The sequence below is a fragment of the Mya arenaria genome, chromosome 3 (assembly GCF_026914265.1).
Source record: "Mya arenaria isolate MELC-2E11 chromosome 3, ASM2691426v1".
NCBI classification, from domain to species: Eukaryota; Metazoa; Mollusca; class Bivalvia; order Myida; family Myidae; genus Mya; species Mya arenaria.
Window position 1 is genome coordinate 83,030,910 of NC_069124.1, and position 21,419 is coordinate 83,052,328.

Consider the following 21,419-nt stretch of genomic DNA (forward strand, 5'->3'; position numbering starts at 1 on the left):
TACCGCTAATACCGTTGAATATAAGCATCAAGCTAAACCTTTTAACATAAACACGATTAGATTCTCATCCTTGGTAAATATTGCGACTTAATAGTAGATAAACGATCATAGAGGGGCCAATAATACAAAGCATGACGAGATCATGCCGTTTGTTTCCACGTAAAACGTGTTGTACTCTATGGCAATACAAGACAGAAAAAATGTGCAAATTCGTTGATTCCTTCGGACGGTTATGTATGAACTAACATGCTCGTAAAAACAGGTAAAATTCCCACATGCTCAGGACAAACAAGGAAATGAAAAATAACGGCTACATAAGGACTTGTTGGGGAGGGGGCAGAGTTTTCCAGGCCTTTAGGACAAACTGTTCAGCAAGGAAGATGTTGTCTTTGTGCGGATAAGTTGAAGCTTCTGCGCCTGTAGTCATAGCGATGCCAAGTCGATTGTAGTAGTCTCCCCTTATGAATCTCATGAATATTAATTTTTCACGGAAGGCGACCCAATTCTGGTACCAATTTTATACGCCCTTTAAACCACATATATCAACATTTGCGGAGAACCATGTGGCTATTTATAGTTAAATAGATGATGAAATATTCCGGAAACCAGTCAAATTTCACTGAAAACGTGGTTACTCTTGAAGAAAAACGTAAATGAAAAATTGAATTAACGTTTTTTTCATGTTTTAAGGCAAGTACAAAGGATTATTTAGTTTGTTAATAAGCATTGAAGGGGTCTCTCATAGTTTTTTATCACTTTTGATACAAAAACAACTGGACTATGAACGTTCTTAGACCATTTATAGACTTCGCCAAAATGTAAACAAAAATCCAAAATGGCTGCCGCGAAATGAAACTAGCTTTTCACTTACTCAGATGTTTGATGATTAATGCATGAAACAGTTGCTGACAGCTTAAAACTGCAAGTTCACCTTGTGTAAATAGGTGTAAACATTAAGAATGAACACATTTTATGTCTATTCTTTAAATATTTGATGTTTTTTTCACAAAGTTTGTGTTCGTCCCCAGTTTCGTGCCGTTTCCTTCTCAAATTCATATGTTTACAGTATGTAATAAAGACGTGATTATATAAAAGAAAGCCCGTGAAAAATGCCAGATTTAGGTTACATCAGTAGTTTTCTAACTGAAATGTTGTTTTTGTGTAATATAATAATTGGTTTGATCAATATCACATTATTAAATAGCAGTATAATAAATAAAAACTGTAAATGTAATTAATGTACAACTCATTTCAGTTTGTAGTCGTGTGTCATGAGTAGGACTAGGAGTGATACAGAAGATTCTGACGCGACCCAGCCACCATCAGATTATGACGCGATCCAGCCACCATCAGATTATGACGAGACCCAGCCACCATCTGATTATGACGAGACCCAGCCACCATCAGATTATGACGAGACCCAGCCACCATCAGATTATGAACTTGGCGACGGCATTGATGAATCATTGAACTTCAGTTCCCAGGTACAATTTTTAAAGATTTTTTTCCACTGGATTTTTAATCCCCCGCCACAGAATGGGGATGGGATTGTAGTAATACGCTTCGTCCGTCTGTAAGTTCGTCTGTCTGTAACATTTCGTGTCTGTGTTATAACTTACTTATGCATTGATGCACAATTTTTTAGGGATTTTTAATATTTCCAGGCATTGCAGGTCCTACCATCTGTCACACAACTTCTTGGACCAGTGTTTGAATCTGGGACTGGGAGCAGTTTCCTCGATCTTAGCACGCAGGTAAGCAGTCATGTTTAGAAAGTATTATCATTTAAAACTTGAAGCCTTTATAAAATTATATAGAAAAGTCACAGAGGTATATAATAAAAGGCTCAGTTCAGCAGTAGCTTGCTCACTAGATACTAATATTAATGTAGTATTCGGCTCTAGCCCCTCTGTGATCGGGCCTGGCAAAATCCAATTGAGCCAAATACAACTTTTCATTGATGAAGCTTCTTTTAGAAGAAACCAATTTATTTTTCCAGGCTTTGCAAAATGTACCAATAAAAAAATATTATTTAATCTAAATATACACTAAAAATAACCAAACAAATATATTGTTGTTAAGAAATTGTCTTTAAACGGTTGATAATTTTGTTTATATTTTCATTGATGAATTACAGGCATTGCAAGATGCTCCATCACTAACGCAGATATTTGGCAGCTCCAAGACAGAACAGCAGACAAAGTCTCAATCTAGCAGAAAAAGGCCATTAGAAGAAAAATCACACTGTCAGGTAAAATTCATAAGAAATGTGAATTTATGTTTAATTGTATCTGAATATTATGGTTATGGTGTGACATAAATATATAAACTGTGTGATGGCATATAAATAATTTGCAAAGTCCTGAGCAGTCAATGGTTGTACAGTATGCAGATTATTTGTAAGAACGCTATCCTAACACACCGTGCTTAGATAACTGTATTAACCAAATGACTAATTATTCTATCTGCCGATTTAGCTTCGGATTTTCAAAACAGAATAAATTTACTGTTAAAAGCTGCACTCTCACAGATCATTTTAACACCTTTTTTATTTTTGCGTAAATATATGCAAACCAATGATATAAGATTGCTTAACGTCAAATCTTTGAGGGTGCACCTTTAAATGTTTTCAAATTAATACAATTTGCAGCCTGAAGAAGATGAAGAACTAAGTCAGAGCTTAATTAAACAGTGCAGAAAGACTAAAATCACTCAAACACCAGTTGTTGGTTCACTCAACAAGATCAACTCTGGCATGTTATTTTATGATGAACTTGTCAACTGTGTAGACTTTCAAACCAAAGAGACTCAAACTGTTGTGTCTTGTTTCACATGTTCTAAGTAATAATCACATTGATATTAATTGTAATTTATCACAATGGACACTTATTGCAAAAACCTTGGCATTAACCTTTCCAGTATACTAGATAATGATCCACCACATGTATCAGAGCTTACTAATGGGAGTGTTATTGAAATATTTTCATTTTGCCAAAGTTGTAAAATAGATATTAACAAAATTACCCAAATTTTAGGCGAAATTACTAATACTAATGTTGCGAGTAAAGCATGTCTCTCTAAAATTTACCGACTAATAAGAAGTGATAAGGAGAAACGAGGAAATGTCAAAGAGCAATATAGACAGCAGACATTCAGCCTGCCAACAGAAACTGCATCATCAAACACATCTCAGCTGAAAACAGATGCAAAAGATGGGGGAATAAAGCTTGATAAAGAGGAACATCTTCAAAAAAAATTGGTAGAAAGAAGACAGAAAGTTGAACAGTTTAGGGAAGAAAACAAGCAACTTAAAAGGAAACTGAAAAGAAGAGAGTCAGCACTGCAAGCCAAGAAAGTAGAAGACAAAAGACAGAAAAAACTATTAAAAGTTCACAAACAATAAAAAAGCTGAGAAAAAGTATTACATCTGTTTGTACTAAAACTAAAACAGCCTTGCAAAGACATGAATTTCAAGTCAGAAAATTGAAGATTGCATTACAGCACAAAAACTCTGAGCTAAAACAATCTAAAAGAGAAGCAAATGAAGCCAGCAAACAGAAAAATAACCTGGCTGAAGAAAATCAGGAATTAAAAAAGAAAGTAATTGTGTATGACGAGCTTTATCAGGAGTATACTAAACAAAATGCGGCACTGCAAATGGACAATGATAACTTGAATACTTCTGTAACATATGTAGAAAGTTTGGTCATTGAAACTGAACCCATAGATTTCATGGACTCTGAGAAAAATGCATATTCAAATTCTTTAGTGGAGTGTGCCATAAATTTGACAAACTTAAAAGTTGCTACTAGAAATGTTGGTCCAGTAATTAAAGAAGTTGCAAAATTGTGCGGTAAAAATGTGAAGAATATCCCATCAAGGCAAGTAGTAGATACATTTGTTGACAGGAAGCTTGCAATTACACAAAAACATGTTGAAATAGCTGCAGCTTCTTCTTCTAATACAACTTTGTACACTGATGAGACAAGAAAACATGGTCATACTTATGAGACTTACATTATCAGTGATGACAAACAAAACTCTAACATTCTTGGACTCCGTGAAATGGCCAACAAAAGTGGAGCCTCCACTGCCGACACACTGCAGCAAATAATACAGGATATATCAGTGTACTGCACTCAAAGTGATAACTTGGGATTAGGCTATGATTTATTGACAAATATTAAAAATACAATGTCAGATCGAGCAAGTACAGAGAAGACATTCAATGGTCTACTTAATGCATACAGACAAGAATGCTTGACAAAAGTTATTGATGATCATGATCAACTGTCAGAAGATGAAAAGAACTTATGTGGCCAAAATAAATAAAAAAAATTGTGGTTTGCATTTACTTGTAGCAATAGCTGATGTGTGTGAAACATCTACTTCAAAATTTGAAAATAATTATGAAAGTGGAGATTTAGGATCAGCTTCAGATCCCCATCTGAATCGGTACCACAAAGCTGAGAGTGGAACTCTTCGATTATTACGGACATGCAGCAAGGTGTGTGCTGTAGGCGAAGATGAAAGAAATGGAGCTAGTATGCAATGGAAAACTTACTTGCAAACAAAGAATGACAAAAACCGTATCATGAGATTTAAACACAACAGATTTAACATTGTGTTCATGGTAGGGAGTGCAGTATTCTATCATTCTGCAGATATAGCTGACTTTCTGGATAATGTACATGGAACATCAAATGACCTACTGAAAGCTGTCAGCTTGGACATCAAAGAAGATCTTTTTCTGGCAGGAGCAAAGGCACATGGACTGATATCCAAGTTTATCACATCCCCATTGTGGAGGTTCATAGAGGCCCCTGGTCATATCCTTGACATGAACAACACATTTAACACACTTAACAATTTTCTTGAAAGTGCAGCCAGTGATCAATCAATGACTGAGCACTTTATGACAGGAGAAGAGTCGCCCAAGATGTTGTAATGAAAAAGTTGATTGAAAATCACAGGGTTGATGAAATAGTTATGCCGTTACTGCAGAATATTTTCATTGCAATCAAACAACTACTGCTGCGAATGATACCAGAGCATTTACCAGGTGGAAAATTTTGGGAGCCTAGTGATGAACTACGCGAAACAAAAAAGTCAGCCAAAAAACACAATAAAATGCCAGAGTTTGTGTTTGGACAACTTGACCATTTAACTTCATACAGACCAAATGCATCAATCCTGGCAAATGAGGCTTACATCATGTACTCATTCAATAAAACATCAAAATGGTTAGAAGAACTTCCTGAAGATGAAAGGAACCAGTACATAGAGGAGTCCAGGAAAGACAGTAGAAAAATTAGACAAACATTTAAGGAAAGGACAAGAGTCATTCAAGAGAAGAGATTGGAACAATTAAGACAGAAGCAAGTAGAACTGGAAAGAAGGGAGGCAGAAAGAATAAGGAAATCTGAGAAACTTACAAATGAAGTATGCTACTATGGCTTTTGGCAGTCTAAATTACAAGTCGAAGAAGGATTAAACGATATGGATTCCAACAAAGAAGTAATGTCAGCTTTGAAGTGCCAACTTCAGTTTCGAAAAAATGTTCTGAAACAACAGTACCATGATAAAACAGTTTATAACCTATCGAAAAAGGACGCAAATGGAAAATATATAAAACTGGATGCTGAAGCATTGACGCAAAATTTGTTGTTGCTTGTTGAAAGTGTTTCGGATGTTGAGACGAAGGAATTGAAAAAGGGGAAAATTCCACTGGCAAGCACATTGACCACAAGTTTGATGATGGTAAAATACATAGAGGGGAAGTTATAAATGTTGTTCCAGGGTTTGGTGATTGGTATAACATAAAATACAGGGGGGATCCTGCTGTTTATGTTTTTAATTTGAAAGAAGACTATAAAAAGGGAGATGTTCAAATAGTAGTTGGACAAAATTGATGTGGATGTAGGATGTATTTAAAATAGTATGCTATATGTTGAAGATGTTAAAGGTGAATTCAAGACCATGTATAAATGCTTCATCAAGCATTAAGCACATTTTAAAACCTTTTTTAAGATTGTAGTATGATGTATATTGTGAGGTTGTTTAGAATGTTGTACTGTGTTTTAAGTATAATATTGTAGAACTCTGGTGAAGGCAAATATTATCTTGTAAGCAACAGTTAAAACTGTTGTAAATTAACAAAGTTCAAGTTCTACTTATACTAATATGATACTAACACCGTTGGTTCAGTCGTTTCTAACCAATATAGCCTTTGTTGAATTATGCATGGGTGTTGGCGTTACTTCACTTACAGAAAAAGGAGTTTTTCGGCATAAAACGTCCATTTCTGAACCTAAATATGGTCAATCTATGAGAGTGCAGCTTTAATAGTTGCCTTCTTAGGTACTTTTGATACCTATTAAAGTCGCTATTTATAAATTTGATAATTAAGTAAGTTCTCTTTAGCATATGTAAAAACACTTTTTTTGAATATGTTATATTGACAACTTTTGCTTTAAAATAACTATGCATTTTTGGTGTCATTTCAGGTTTTCTGTCCTGTTTGATGACATATTAAAGTTCATAATTTCGTCTGTAAGTAAAATTGTAACACCTTTTTGATATTTTGTTAAAAGAAGAATGTTTATTTCACTAACAATTAAATGCTAAATGAGTATTTTGGATGGTTGAAGTACCAGAGTATGATTTTTATATTGTGAATTGCATAAAAAAATACTATTGTCACTAAATTGCACAACACTTATTTATTAACAGAAGGTCTTTTTTTCGGTAGTGGTGTTGAATATTAACCTTGTTGACTTTTAGCATAGAGGTCTAATGTAGTCTAAAGCTTTCTGTAATAAAATATTTTGTGTAACCTTTTAGTCAATTCTTCTTGCAGGTGTTCGTCCATTACTTTGTACGAAAAACTGCTCGGCCGAAGGGATACTAGACAGGAAAAAAACCCAGCTGTGACTTGTAAGTACAGTTTATTTGCTGTGTTTTATTCAGTTACTATGTTTGCATGTAGTAAAAAAGCCTTTTGAGCAGTTCTACATGCCTTACAATGAAAATAAAAACTTGGGTCAGGATTTCGTGACTTTTCAGTTAGTGCATTTTAATGGCAGTGAAGGGTGGGTGCATACAAATTGCTATATCTTCAGTTTGAAATGAGATATTTCAATAATTCTTGCATTTTTATACTCACAAAATATGTATATAAACAGAAATGTAAGGTTTTGGCATGTCAAAATATTTAAAAAAGTCATGTTGCATTGCTACTGTAGATCATTCCAGACTTAAAAAGAATAGTTGGTATCTCATTTACTTACTTGTGGAGCATATATATATATATGTTTACATGTATATCGATTTTCAAACTGATCATGATGTACCTTTTAAAACACTTTATGAATGGACAGCAACGTTATAGTCCTTTAAGTCCTTGATCAAAATTAACATATCTTATCGAGACAGCATAGTAAGAGACTGCACAGATCGTGGTACGCTGTTCGTGACAGCACAGGTCATGGTACCTTTTTCGAGACAGCGCATAGTAGTATAGCTTGTTTGAAATGTATATAATTACTATCGGTGGGTTTCGTGTTGCAAATCTGCATCACGATATCATTCAGGGTTGTGGGGCAATTGAAGAGGGCGAAAGCAGCACGGCACGTTCTTGGCGACCTTTTCCAGCAAGTGACACACCGATTACACGAGCTACTCGCATTACACCATCTAATCTATGCAAGTGGAATACATAACTTAGAGAAATCAAAGCACTAAGGGTGCTTAGAAACTGGGGGAATGGTAAAGTGGATGTCGAGGCTGATTTTGATGACGCAAAAAAATCAAGATATGGCGATATGACGTTAACATCAATTGAAATAACGTCAATACTCAACATGACTTATGTGTAAAAAAATGTTATGTTTGTTATAAGCACATAGTATTGTTTTAATGGAAACATTATGTGATAGTGTATTATATCGTTATAAAAAAAGATTGGTTCGTGAATTTTGCAAAAAAATAGATATTCACTAACAATCTGTTAATTGATGTTGCTAGTAGTAAGCTGTGAATGATGCATAACATAAGAACAATAATACTGTTGCAACAACTATTGACTTACAAATAATATATTTTTTTATACATCATCCACTCGGACAAATTTGCAACTTTGCTAACCATCGTTATGCAAACCTCCATGTACATACCACAAATTGTTAGTTTATATCCCATGCATCTCGCAATCACCTCTTCAATGCTTTACTTATCTTAAATCATTCTTGACAACCACTTTGCTATTCCTCAATTATGACAGCAAGATGTAGACAGCAAGGAGTCGGCACTGACGAAATCGATTACCGAACATGCCTATAATTGTAGGAGATTTATCTCCTATTTACACCTTATTGCTCTGCAATTCTGTCAATGAAGGGCCTTTCTCTTTATATTAAAGATTAAGATGTGTATTCCATTTCACACAATAACCGACGAGAAACTGCTGTCAACATTGTATTTGCACATTTCCTTGGTCACACTTCCATAATATGACAGAGTTTTCATTACACAATTTAACTCAGTGTAGTTGTGAATGTTAACAACGTCAAATAAAACAAGTCGGCGCAATGAAATTAGAAGAAAAACGTGCATGCAGATAACCAAAAATGGTTATTATTTCAATGATAATATTTTGTTTTATGTTTGGTGTACATATATTGGAAGGACATTATGGTTAATAATATTGTTACAATAGAATAGTTTAAGCCCGGAATTATAGATATTCTGGGGGTTTTCCCCAAGCTAATCCTCCGGTTTAAACTAAATTATAACAAAAATATACATTCGTTTTTTTTCGGATGAAATAGAGTCAATGGTGTAATACATAGATTTCAATAGCATGAAATTCACCTTTTATTTGTACCGGCATGTTATGTGAATTCCTTGCTTTATTTTTTGTATAAGTTTTTGTAACACATTTCACTCATATGATTATATAGAACGGGGATAAAAATACTATACATCAAAGGGGAATTATCTGGAGTTCATTAGTTCGAATGACATTTTCAAAACAAACAATTAAGCTCGAGGTTAAATTTTCAAAACTCGGCATTTTTGCTGTCACCAAGGGAGATTACTGCGTAGGAGGTTAACAAACATAAAGGATATTTTAATAGTACCGTGTAACCTCCATCTATTTGATATCAATCGGACCACCTCGGCCTGTATCTATCTCGGAGATGGCCGAGTTGTTATGATTGAGTTGGTATTTAAAATCAAAATTTTCATAATGATAAGCAGGGCTATTATAATTTAAGGTTTCATTATCAATTAAGTGTTAAGTTTTATGAAACAAACTAAACTTCATATTTTATTAGGCAACGTGGAAACTATTGAAAGCATTGTTCTGCAATTTATGAACTAGTCCCTAAGTGGGAATATTTCTAATAAGTAATATCAAATATAAATTATATAGATACCATATGTTCAATAAAAGATGAACCTCTTTATTACTTTCGAAATTCATTCTACCATTCCTCCAATTTCTCAAACCTTTCGGTGCTTTGATTTGAGAAGAACAGCCAAGTAAGCCCGTTTTTGCATTTTTTTAAAACACTTTCGTTTAGCCCTACATACATAAATACAACCGAAACTATCTAAAACTGATAGCCTGTGTCAGTATTGTTCAGTTTAAATGTCCGCCAGCCAAGCACCTGTGTGTCTGAAAGTTTCGGCGTTTTGGCCAAAAAGCCATTCATCCAGATTTTCAACTTAACCTGAACTCAAATGGCATTTCTAGCATCAAATGATGCAGTTCTTGCTGTGACATTTTGTGTTCTCGTAGGAATGCAGACGACTAATTTATTAAAGAAAAAAAAGACAGGATTGTAAAAACCAGGAAATGGCATATTTTGATCAACCAGACAAGGCAAGTGCATTCAACAGTGATAATTTGCTAGAAATTGTGAAATGCCGACCAATTCTTGCCAAAAATGACACAATAAAAAAAAAGGTTGGTCCCAATCCCGTCCCTGCAATTTTAATGGAAAACACTTTTGATTAAACCATCCAAAATCTAGATCAAGTGTCAGGCTTTCCACTTCCACTGCCTGATGTCCTATTGCCTGGATATCATTTATTTTAAGCCGCTTTGAACCAAAAGAAAACACTTAGTGTGCCGCAACTAGGAATATGTTTATTTAATTTATTTGCCCGGGATAAGCAAGATACGTATACAAAATATATTTAGCATGTTTACCATAATCTTATTTTGGGTTTTGATAGGCTGGCAGCTGCGAGGGTTCCGGGAGAAAGTAAATTTACTCAGTAAGTGAGGTGCGAGTGCAAAGACATGAATGAATGTTTGGTTTTTGTTAAATAAATTGGAATACGTACCAATGTTTAGTAAGTTATATTTTGTTACATTTTTTATAAATTAAGTTAATCTACAATTTAAAGAAAATGTCAGTTAAGGTAATTGTTGATGGCTAGACAACTTCAGAGCATTTTTTGTAACTTAAAGTATTTTTTGAATATCATGAAAATTCTCTGTGAACCTCTATTTGCTATGTTAATTGTATTATTTTGATTGTTATTGTGTATAGAATGTGTGCGTCTTGATTATTGTGTTTGGGTTATGTTAAAGATAACCGTACGTACGTTCCTACGTTCCTTTAAGTTTCCACGTTCCTAAACGTTCCTTTCCGTTCCTATACGTACAATAGCGTTACGATGTGTTCCATTACGTTCTGTTATGCTGACTGATTGACTGTTTGATTGTATGGAATATTAAATATGAACGAGTATATTAAAATGAGTTCCGGTTTATTATGTGAAAAGAAGATCCCGCGTTGTAGAGACTTGAAACCGCGATAGTTAGATTAGTCCAATTTATATATCGGCGCAAAAAAGTAATAAAATTAAAACGCGCTCAAATTGCACCATTTTGAATTAGAAATTAATAAGTGACGACCCCAAACTCCATGCCAACATTTTAATTTATTTCTAAGTGAGGAACGAATGTCAAAAGACTCCCGAAGTGCCTTTAACGTCAATTCATTGATCCGCATCAGGAAAGTCGGTTGTTTTAAGGCCTTTTGGCCAAAATGCCATTGTTCCAGGTTGTTGAACAGAACATGGTCTCAAATAGCATTACGTATCAAATAAGCTGTTCTATGCATCTTTGCACACGTTTTAAGTTCGCACTTGTAATCAACTATTCAGCACATTATTAGTCATTTTACGTGCTTGAACGGTTTACAATAACAAATCAGCTTGGAAGTGACTCTAGTACACAACCTATATGCAATTTCAAAGGTACATGCCTAAATGCTTAAGAAAGGCCCATCATTGAAAGGTTGACACTTGAGCATACAGGCCACGTCATAGATGGATCAAAACCTTGAAAAAGATGTTAGATGTCAAATGAGTAAGCATGCAACGAAGTCACTCAACTTATCTGCCATAATGTTAATACATATATGAAATATAGCAGCTGCCAACTGTCTTGAAATACTGAACAGCTTTCCAAAGAAAATTCAGTGCAAGGCGTAACTTCAGTGAACTTGCGTACAAGGTCCGTGTTGCAGGAGCTCAAACAATGAAACAGGACTAAATAATTTCACGACTTAACAACTCGCATTATTTATGATCAAGGGCTTTTATAGATAAATTTGTATAATGCTTGTATAATAAAATTATATTATATTGTAAACAAATGATGAAAAATAGCTAATGAAAAACAATAGTGATTCACTTTAATGTAGCAATAATCACAGGTACTTATAGAATTTTCTTTATGGCGTAGCCCTATATATAATATATAGGTGATGAAAAACCTTTAAATTGTTTTGATTCAAGTCTTGAAGTAACTGTTTAAAATAATTAAAATAAATTATCAATTTCAAAGCATCTAAAGTTTGCGTATAACGTCCTTCAATACATATTATCCGATATTATTAAGCACTAAAACTCTTAGCAAATTTCGGTTTTCGCCCTTTGTCGGAAGTTTCCATTTACGATCATATGCATGACCAAGATACATACCGTATTGAGCAACGCATGATGGGAAACGATTCAACGAATGATCAAAAGAATATGTAACCTTTGCGGTTACTCGGACAGGAGTTTTCTCGGACACGAGGACAGATATTCTCTGAAAGTTTACAGCATCTAGTTATATTTTATCAGATTTGTCCGTGGCCTTTTGCAATGACTGAACCGTATCAATACAGACAACATTGGTCAGATACTCTCAACTTGTAAGAAAACGCTTCCCAACACACAGTTAGCATGTCAAATGAGTCATAAACACGGAGCAGATCGAGCCAGTGTAAAATCTTGCATCCAAATCAGAATAAGTTAAATGATGGAGTAGAATGCTGTGTTGATACACTTTTACTGTTTTTGACATAGGCATATGGGCGATCAAGTTATATCAAGTCTTCAGTTTGTGTAGTCGCCGCGATCACCACAAGGTGTTATTGTGCTGATATATCTTGGTGACTTTCTTAATATGTATTGCATCATATAGATATGCATCGTTCCTTAACTGCCGTTAATTGAGTGTTTCTGTAATTTTCGTAGCAGTCAGAATTTCCGTTTAAGTTATGATTCTCTGCAATATCGTTCTCTGCAATTATGCAGGGACGCAGTGGTTTTCCGTGCAGTTTTTAGACTGTCGGCTGCAAGCCGACAGTCTTTAGAGAGCGGTATTTCAGAAACGCGACTAGTCGCCTGACACGACATATTGAACATGAATATATTAATACACACCACCTGCGTAGCAACAGAACTACTTACGTTTAAAGTGGGGCGTCAAGTACTTGCTTATGTGTATTTAACGCGTTATTGCCTTTTTTATGACAAACATTGCGTGTTACTCTTAGTATAGCTGTACTTGCAATTTGGTGAGTTTTATTGAACAAAATAATGAAAAATAATGAAAGTATAGCATTTACATACGAAGTCATTCTACCCTACAACCAAGAGTAAGCTACACCACATGTTTGCACCCCGTGTGACGTCACACATATCCCGGCAATAAAGACTGACCCGGCAAACCCCGGCAAATAACATATTTTATGAATGAAAGCTATTAAGAAATATATCATACGCGGTAAAAGAGTTCATGTCATTTGCTATTTTGTTAAATAGCTTTTATGTTTCGAATGATTTTTTTCAGTAGCAATCGAACTATTGTATTTGTTTGAGTAAGTTATTTATTATTATTATAACTATCACAGTGTTTCAACGTTATGCCTATTGTTATTTTGCACTATATGGTGTAGTTTTTAAAGTCATACACAATATGGCGGCGATTATGCGGAAATGAAATTCAATGTTACTTCGAACACGTTCCTCTACAAAATAACCGACCTGTATTTAGTGTTATTGCTTCAACATCAGTCGAAGCAAAAATGGCATCCATGTATGCGTCTAAAAAATTTAAATTTAGATGGAGACAATCCAGAAATGAGCTGCCACGTAGTGATCGATATCGGACACGAAGGTACAAGTACATAATTCTGAAATAATAGACGTGTTATACGGGATTCTTCCAATCCCTAACGTCTAAACGGGTTTGTGCACAAAGCGGGGGTGTTTGAAAAATACTGAAATTGTATTAAGTGAAGTATTTTATGGTTGAAATGGATAATAAAGGTTTATATTCAAATTTTACCATGAAAGTGTAAAGCTATTTTGCAAAAAAACAACAACAAGCATTTAATGCATTAAAACACAGTATTTACCTTACTCCATTAAAAGGAAAGTTGACTGACACAGACAACCATTATGCCTAGCGGAACATCTTGACGCAATTTTAATAATTTAGCCACCTCCGACAAGCTTCGAAATAATACAATCGTTACAACTCGGCCATGGCCTAACAGAATCCGGGTCAACTCGGCCAAATTACCTTTTCGGCCCAGTTACCATTTCGGCCTACTTATTGTATTGTTATTATAATACTCATATTTATTTGTGAATATGTATATAAGACGACAGTAATGTTGTATATAATTTTTCAGACATTCTATTTCCTCAAGAGACACAATGGAATCAGAAAGAATGAGAAATATGATGTATTAAATTATTTATTTCCCAATCTAATACACTCTACTGCAACCAACACACATTAAATAATAAAACATAACAATTATTGTTTATCTCTACAAATCCGTAAATGACATCATCACATCCTTACACATCTTGGACGCCTGCCTGTACTCGTCTTAGGAGATCCCTGAAAAATATCATTTCATGCATGTATCGTATCATTATTATTATTAAAACTAAATTGAAATATAAAATTGACCACAGTATAAACATGTGAAACATGCATTTTGGGGCGTCTTTGTCCCTTTTTCTTTGACAAGTTGCGGTATCAATAATGAAATGACATCCTAACTCGTGCCAATACATTACCGTAAGTGACACTCCAATTAAAGTAACACAATTTACTAAAACTAACTTAGCAACAGTCTTGTTCATGAACAGATCATATCAGTAAGTTTATTATAATCATACATAATCTGAATACATATAGTTCTAAATATAATTATGTTAATGCAAATTCAAAACTTCTTACCTGTTCTGTGTTGCCATCGCTGGCACCAGTCAAAATCCACAGCCTGCTGACGTTGCCTAACTGTGTTACAAACTCAGGTAAACTAATTAGCTTTAATTAGTTTAAAAACATCATTAACATCCATTGAAATTTTCAATTATCAAAGGTGTTGTCGGCGTTCATTTAAACACTCTCACACGGCTCTAAATAATTGCGCCAACTTAGGTGTGAACAACTTAATACCATAGACACACTTTCCTTTCAAAAGAAGGCGAAAAGGACTAGGCCGAAAAGGTAATTGGGCCGAGTTGACCCGACATCGCCTAACAATCGGAATACCTCTGCCAGTATCCAACAGGAATTGACTATCTCGAAGCTTACCGAAGATGGCATGTTGTTACAATTGATGGCCGATATGTTCCGATTGTTGTAAAATTGTGAACTGCAGCCTTGCAGGTGCCCTTCATGTATATATTGTTATGTTTTGACAGAATGAAATGAAGAAAAAACCATCAAGCTCATAATTATTTGCTGGATATTACTTTTTGGTTACGGAATTTATATCAAATAACATTATCTGGTAATATTTCTTGTTTTTATGATATGTTATAGACGCAATATGCTTTAACTCGGAATCCCGATCGGAATAACTACCCACTTTTCGTACAAAACAATTTGTACGTGAAGAATTTGCTGTATCAAAAATCGTAAAAAAATCTTTCAACGTACAATTATTTGGACTAGAAGGTACACCTAACTAATCTACATCTCTTAGTCTTAATATTTGTACGATGACGGACTCTTTTTACGACGAAAAAAATAACATAAATATATATATATATATATATATATATATATATATATATATATATATATTATATATGTGGCAAATCCTTCACTACAACATCTTTATGTTACTTTCAATTCAGAGTTGATTATTCACTAAAATTATTTCGCATTTTTAATTGTTGTTTAACCTGAAACGTCCCAACCATCAAAAAAGAACATATGTGCTTCAATAGTCTAAAAAAAAATAGAAGTGTTATATGGGATTCTTCCAATCCTTAACATCTAATCGGGTTTGTGCAAATCAGGGTGGGGTTTGAAAGATATTGAAATCGTAGTTAGATAAATATTATATGTTTGAAATAGATATGAAAGGTTTATATTCATATTTTAGTTATTACCATATAAGTGCAAATGTTTTTTTTTCACAAAAAAGCATTTAATGCATTTAAACACAACCATTTTACCTAGCATAACAACTCGACCATCTCAGGTAAACTTCGAGAGACCAGTCACCTTTTGTATATATAATCGTAACAATTTGGCCATGGCCAAAAGGCTCCGATTGTTGTAAATCTATGCACCCCAGCCTTGCAGGTGCTCTTCATGTATAACAGTTTATATCATTATGTTTTGACAGTATGAAATGAAAAAAAACACTCATCAAACTCATAATAATACGTCAGTTTTTATTTTTTGTGTACATCACTCATATTTTAGATATTTATCTGACCCGGAATCCCAATCGGAATAGCTACCAACTTTTGGTAAAAAAAATGTATGTGAAGGATATGCCATTTCAAAATTTGTAAAAAGATCAGTCAAGTTACTATTATTTGAACTAGTGCTTCAAGTGTTTGATTTATTGTCTTTATAATGTATAATGCACCTGTCAATTGTAGAGCCAAGCTGGGAACTGCCTAAAAATCAGTTACCCGGTTAGCTCAGTTTGACAGATCTCCATGCAAGTGTTCACATGGTTGTGGGTTCAAGCACCATACCAGTAGCATCTTTTCTGACAGGTTTACTTTAGAACCCATCATCCAGGGGTTGACAATTATGATTTTTTTTTTTATTAAATATTACAGGCCATGTTCTTTTGTAAATTTTCAGATTAAGAAGTGCCTGGATACAGGGCTAGTATTGCTAACATCATCTGATACAAGTAACTGGAACAAAGGTGAAATAGCTACCTGACCTGACTTAAAAATCGGATTGCAATACATCAGACTAGAAGATTATAAGTATTGAGATGGACAAAATGAAATCTGAGCCTTCCAAAGCTGACAGATTGCACAAGAAACACATAAATGCAGGTATTTGCCGAGATATTGTAATTATTTTTTGAAACTTCTCATACATTAAGGAAGTTCAGTTGAAACAGAGTTGGCAAAAAAATGAACAAAGGTATATACATTTTGAATTCTAGTTCAAATGAGAACTTAAGTGGCCAGCACAGAATGGTAAAATACTAGTCTACCAATATGAATGTGCCTGGTTTGAATCAGTAAAGCTGATGAATATACTGGTTGTGTAGCCAGGATGTGAATAGGTCTGCAGTTGGCTGAGGATGCATATCACTTTAAATGTTTAAGCGGCGCTCTCACAGATTGTCTGTTTTACCAACTCTTTTTTTATTTCTTGGTCTTGTAATGATTTTTTTATGCGTGTTTCTGAACACTGGTCATAACAGACAACTGGAAAAAGTGGATCGCTGCTTTCTTATATTAATTCAGTCAAAAAAGACCAATTTATGTGAAAATGCATGTTAACCATTCATATAAGATTGCTGACAATAAATTAGTCAGAAAATGTGTATATTTAAGTTCAAAATGTTTTATGCATTTTTCTTAAACCGTTAGTAACCCTTTAAGACATAAAACCTTTGTTTTCGACCTGAAATATGGAAGTCTGCAATCTAATATTTTGTCAGTAGTCTTATATAACTGATTTGCAGATATTTACGCAAAAAATAGGTCATTCAAAGACAAAAAATACAAAAGTTGTAAAAATAGTTAATTTGTGAAAGTGCAGCTTTAAATGACTAAATGATTTGATTTGGCTTAATTCTCACCTAATATCCTATAGTTTTGTGACATCTAAATGGTTTGTTTTTAACAACATTACATGTGCATATGTATAAATTTGTTCTTAAATTTGAAATTTAGATTGGAAGATTCATTCTCTGGAGAGTAGAAAAGGGCATGTAACATACTGTTATCACTGCCATGACAGAAACCATATTAAGGAGCTGATCCACCTGTGGGAAGAATTGCGCTATTGGTTGGAGCAGCACCATTCCCTGGCCTTACACCAGCACTTAGTTTGTCATAGAGAGCATTTCAGTGTATTTTCTGTGGAGATAAAGAGATAGTGTCCATCAATGAAGACCCAACCCAAGATCTGACCTTGTAAGGCCAATATGAATTAACTGTGTGGGAAAATGGGAAAAACCTGCAGTCAGGAATGCACAGAAATCACCAAAAGAACAGTGTTAAATTGATCTTGAATAACTTGACATTTATTTTGTTTGACATATTTATTCATGATGCAGTGAAAACATGTTTTTTTCTCATGGTTACTTAAATTTAGAATTGATAGGAGGGAACATCACTATGTAGTTTCATGTTCATGGTCAGATCAAAACCCATGTACATGCCCAATTGAGCATTCGAAAATATAAAAATGGTACTTGATGTATGAAGTGTAAGTTAATTAACATAATAAACAAAAATGTTTAATCAATTTCAATTTATTATGCCCCCTTCAAAGAAGAGGAGTATATTGCTTTGCACATGTTGGCCGCTACGTCCGTCTGTCTGACAGTAGACCAAAGCTTTTCCGGGTGATAACTCTACAATTCCTAGACCTATTGTCAAACTTGACATGCAAGTTTGGTTTAACCAGTAGATGACCCCTTTTGATTTTATGGGTAATATGGTCAAAGGTCACAGTGACCTTGAACAGGAAGGTGTATTGGGTCAAAAGTCAAGGTCACAGTGACCCTGATTGCTTTAAGGTTGTACTAATAATGACTGGACAAAGCCTGCATCCATGGCCCTTTAACAACTTGACTTTGGGGTTGGGCCTGACCAGTAGGTGAGCCCTATTGATTTGTCACAGAGACATTGAACGCAAAAAGATTGCCTGTGTGACAACTCTACAAAGTCTGCACACATGGCCTTCAAACTTGAAATTTAAGTTTGAGGTGACCAGCAGATAACCCCTTTGGATTTGGAGGTAAAGGTCACAACTCCAGTTATGGTCATTAAAACTATGTCATTTACTCATTCCCTGCTGCTAAGAGGATACATGTTTATCAGCAAATATCAGCCATCATCTGAATACGATTGAAAACTGTACCAACTACCCTCATACTTTAAATAGCATAATCTTAAAACTGCCTCAAAGGCATCTTTTGTCAATGAAAAACCAGCTGTCATTTCGGTCCATGCATATTTCATTCAATTTTCCAGATATTCTTGACAACATGGTGCTAATTAATGCTGCAGGTTTGAAATTTAAGACATTAATTGTTTTTTTTCTTCAGCACCATGGAGAAATATTAACACTTTTATAATAAAAACAACTAGAAAACAAATTTAAAGATATTAGTTTTTTTCATGGTATGATGCCACAGCACCATGCAGATTTGTTTTCACTTTTATATCAAAGAAAGTAACTCGTACACAAATTTTGTAGATATGTGGACTCTGTTAATAGAAGTTCTGGAAGGGATTTTTAGGCTTTAAAGAGCATCATTTAAAGTTATATTTTTAGTATGTCCCTTGAATATTGTATTTGCATTTTAAAGACATTGGCTTCAACGGACCCTAATGGAATGAAGGAATGTAATTGCTTGCTGAAACTGTTATAAGTGACGTCATAATTTGAAGCAATTTTAACATAATGAATATGCATTTAACTAATTTAAAGCAGTTCAAACTTAGGAAACTTGAATTAAGAATCTTGTAGGCCATTGGATACATGATTAAGTAGGGCCAATATATTTGTGCTTATTATAATCACATTTATCTTTCTTCATCTACCTTAAAGAGTGTTCGTCATTTGCATGAAATCATTTGATCACGTTTCATTTGGAAAAAAACTTTGCAGTAGTGTTTGCTTGCTTTAGTTACATCACCGACAGTCTTGCAGCGCTTTCAGCGCTTTGATTGTGAATGGAGAAGACTGCAATCACCGTTAAAAAGCATGGATTATCTGACAGTCTAATGAGTATGTGCTCAACCGTCACAACTTTAATGGCCAAATTTTGTAATTAAGGATAAAAGTCTGAATTGAGTTATATGTGTAAAACGTCTCGATTCAATACGTCCTACCAAAATCAAATATCAAAATGGTATCATTCCTTCCTCTTAACCGTCTTAGGGATATCCCATGACACTTAAAGCGAACATAATGCGAAATTGTATTGAAACTCGAACAAGTCATGAAACCTAACTCTTAAGATAAAAAAAAGAACCATAACAGCCACAACACATTTGTCGTTGATTACACAGCAATCAACCTCACTAACAAAGTCTGACACGAACTGGTTGTAAGAATCAATACCCTTGTGGCATCTCATCTATTCCCTTTTCTAACTTTCTCGGCACCCCAGCGTATTCATAACCTATATGATAATGTGCGCTTGGGTGCCGAGGACGTTGTGTAAGGACTAGGGGTTAATATCAGTTAATTGATAATGGCAATGAACGTGACGCTTGGCAGAAGCTTTGCATCAGTACACCACAAAACAGTCTTGTACGGGTCTTGACCGTGAAAAACAGTTGTTTCGTCATGATACCGCTATTTTTCTACATCATCGAATCCATCCCAAAATAGAACTATCCCACTACAATCAAGAGACGCACCATTTACTGTAACAGTTGTTGTTTTTTGGCTTTTTCTTATAAGATAATATATTCGCGTGCACTTGCCTTCCAAGATGGCCGACACCGGAAACTAGGTCAATTTCAATATTGCTTATCAAGTGCATTTATGTTCATATTAAAGATAAATAGATATATTCCATTACAACTCAAAATCCAAGTAGTTTTATTTCCTTATTCGACTCCAAGCAATGCACAATTTTACTGTAAAACAAGATTAAGACCTTAATCATTCTCGAACGATAATATAAAAATTGATTTGATCTTCCTGCGAAAAAAACATTATGACTAGAAAATATTTGTGAATGTAGGTGGTATTGATATGGCTTTTCGCATCTAAATTATGTCATTTTCATTCGTTAAAGAGATTTGTTACACGTTCAACTACAACAGAAGCGCTAGTCGTATAAACGTATGCAAATCAGGGAAATAAATCATATCTTGTTCGATAACAAAAATTCCACGGAAACATTGAACAGACTTTTTTATGCATGTAATGCCATTTCAGAAAAGAATACCCATGTGTGCGTGGACTGCAAATAAACTCATTGACAAACATATCCTGTTTGAATTATATTAGGTTGTGGGTCTCATGACCATCATTCCACGGACATACAAGTTGATGAAGCGATATTATATTTTTGTTTTCCTTAGAGATAAAAGATATGTGTTTGACACATTTTTTTTTTAAGTTATGGTAGGCAAACAATTTCCAACAACAATTATTATCGCTATGTATTCAAGAGAAATCGCTTTCCAATTTGACATGTGTATACCAGTTGAGACAAATTAAAAAAAATAGTTCAATACCGAAGGGGAGACAAATAAAACCATTTATACACTGTAAGAGTAAGCTTAAAACTTTTTGAAATAGGGTCATCAGTCCTTGTGCAGTTGACCGCACCTTAGCCGATTGGTGGACGCGATAAGGACAATGGCAGAATCCGGTCTCAAGTGAACGCAACCAGCTGGTTTCCGCCTGAAAGACACAAGTATAGGTACTGTACAACATGCTCATTCATTATTAGTCACAAAACACTGCTTTAGATTTATTAACTTCATATACATCCTCTTGGCCTAAAGGCAAATGATAAATAAGTAGAAAGTTTAATTAATGAATATCATTCAACAGTTATTTCCAATACGTTGTTATTCGTCATTGTTGTATTATTTTGAATAACACGGAACTGCGTAAGACTCACTCAGTGTGT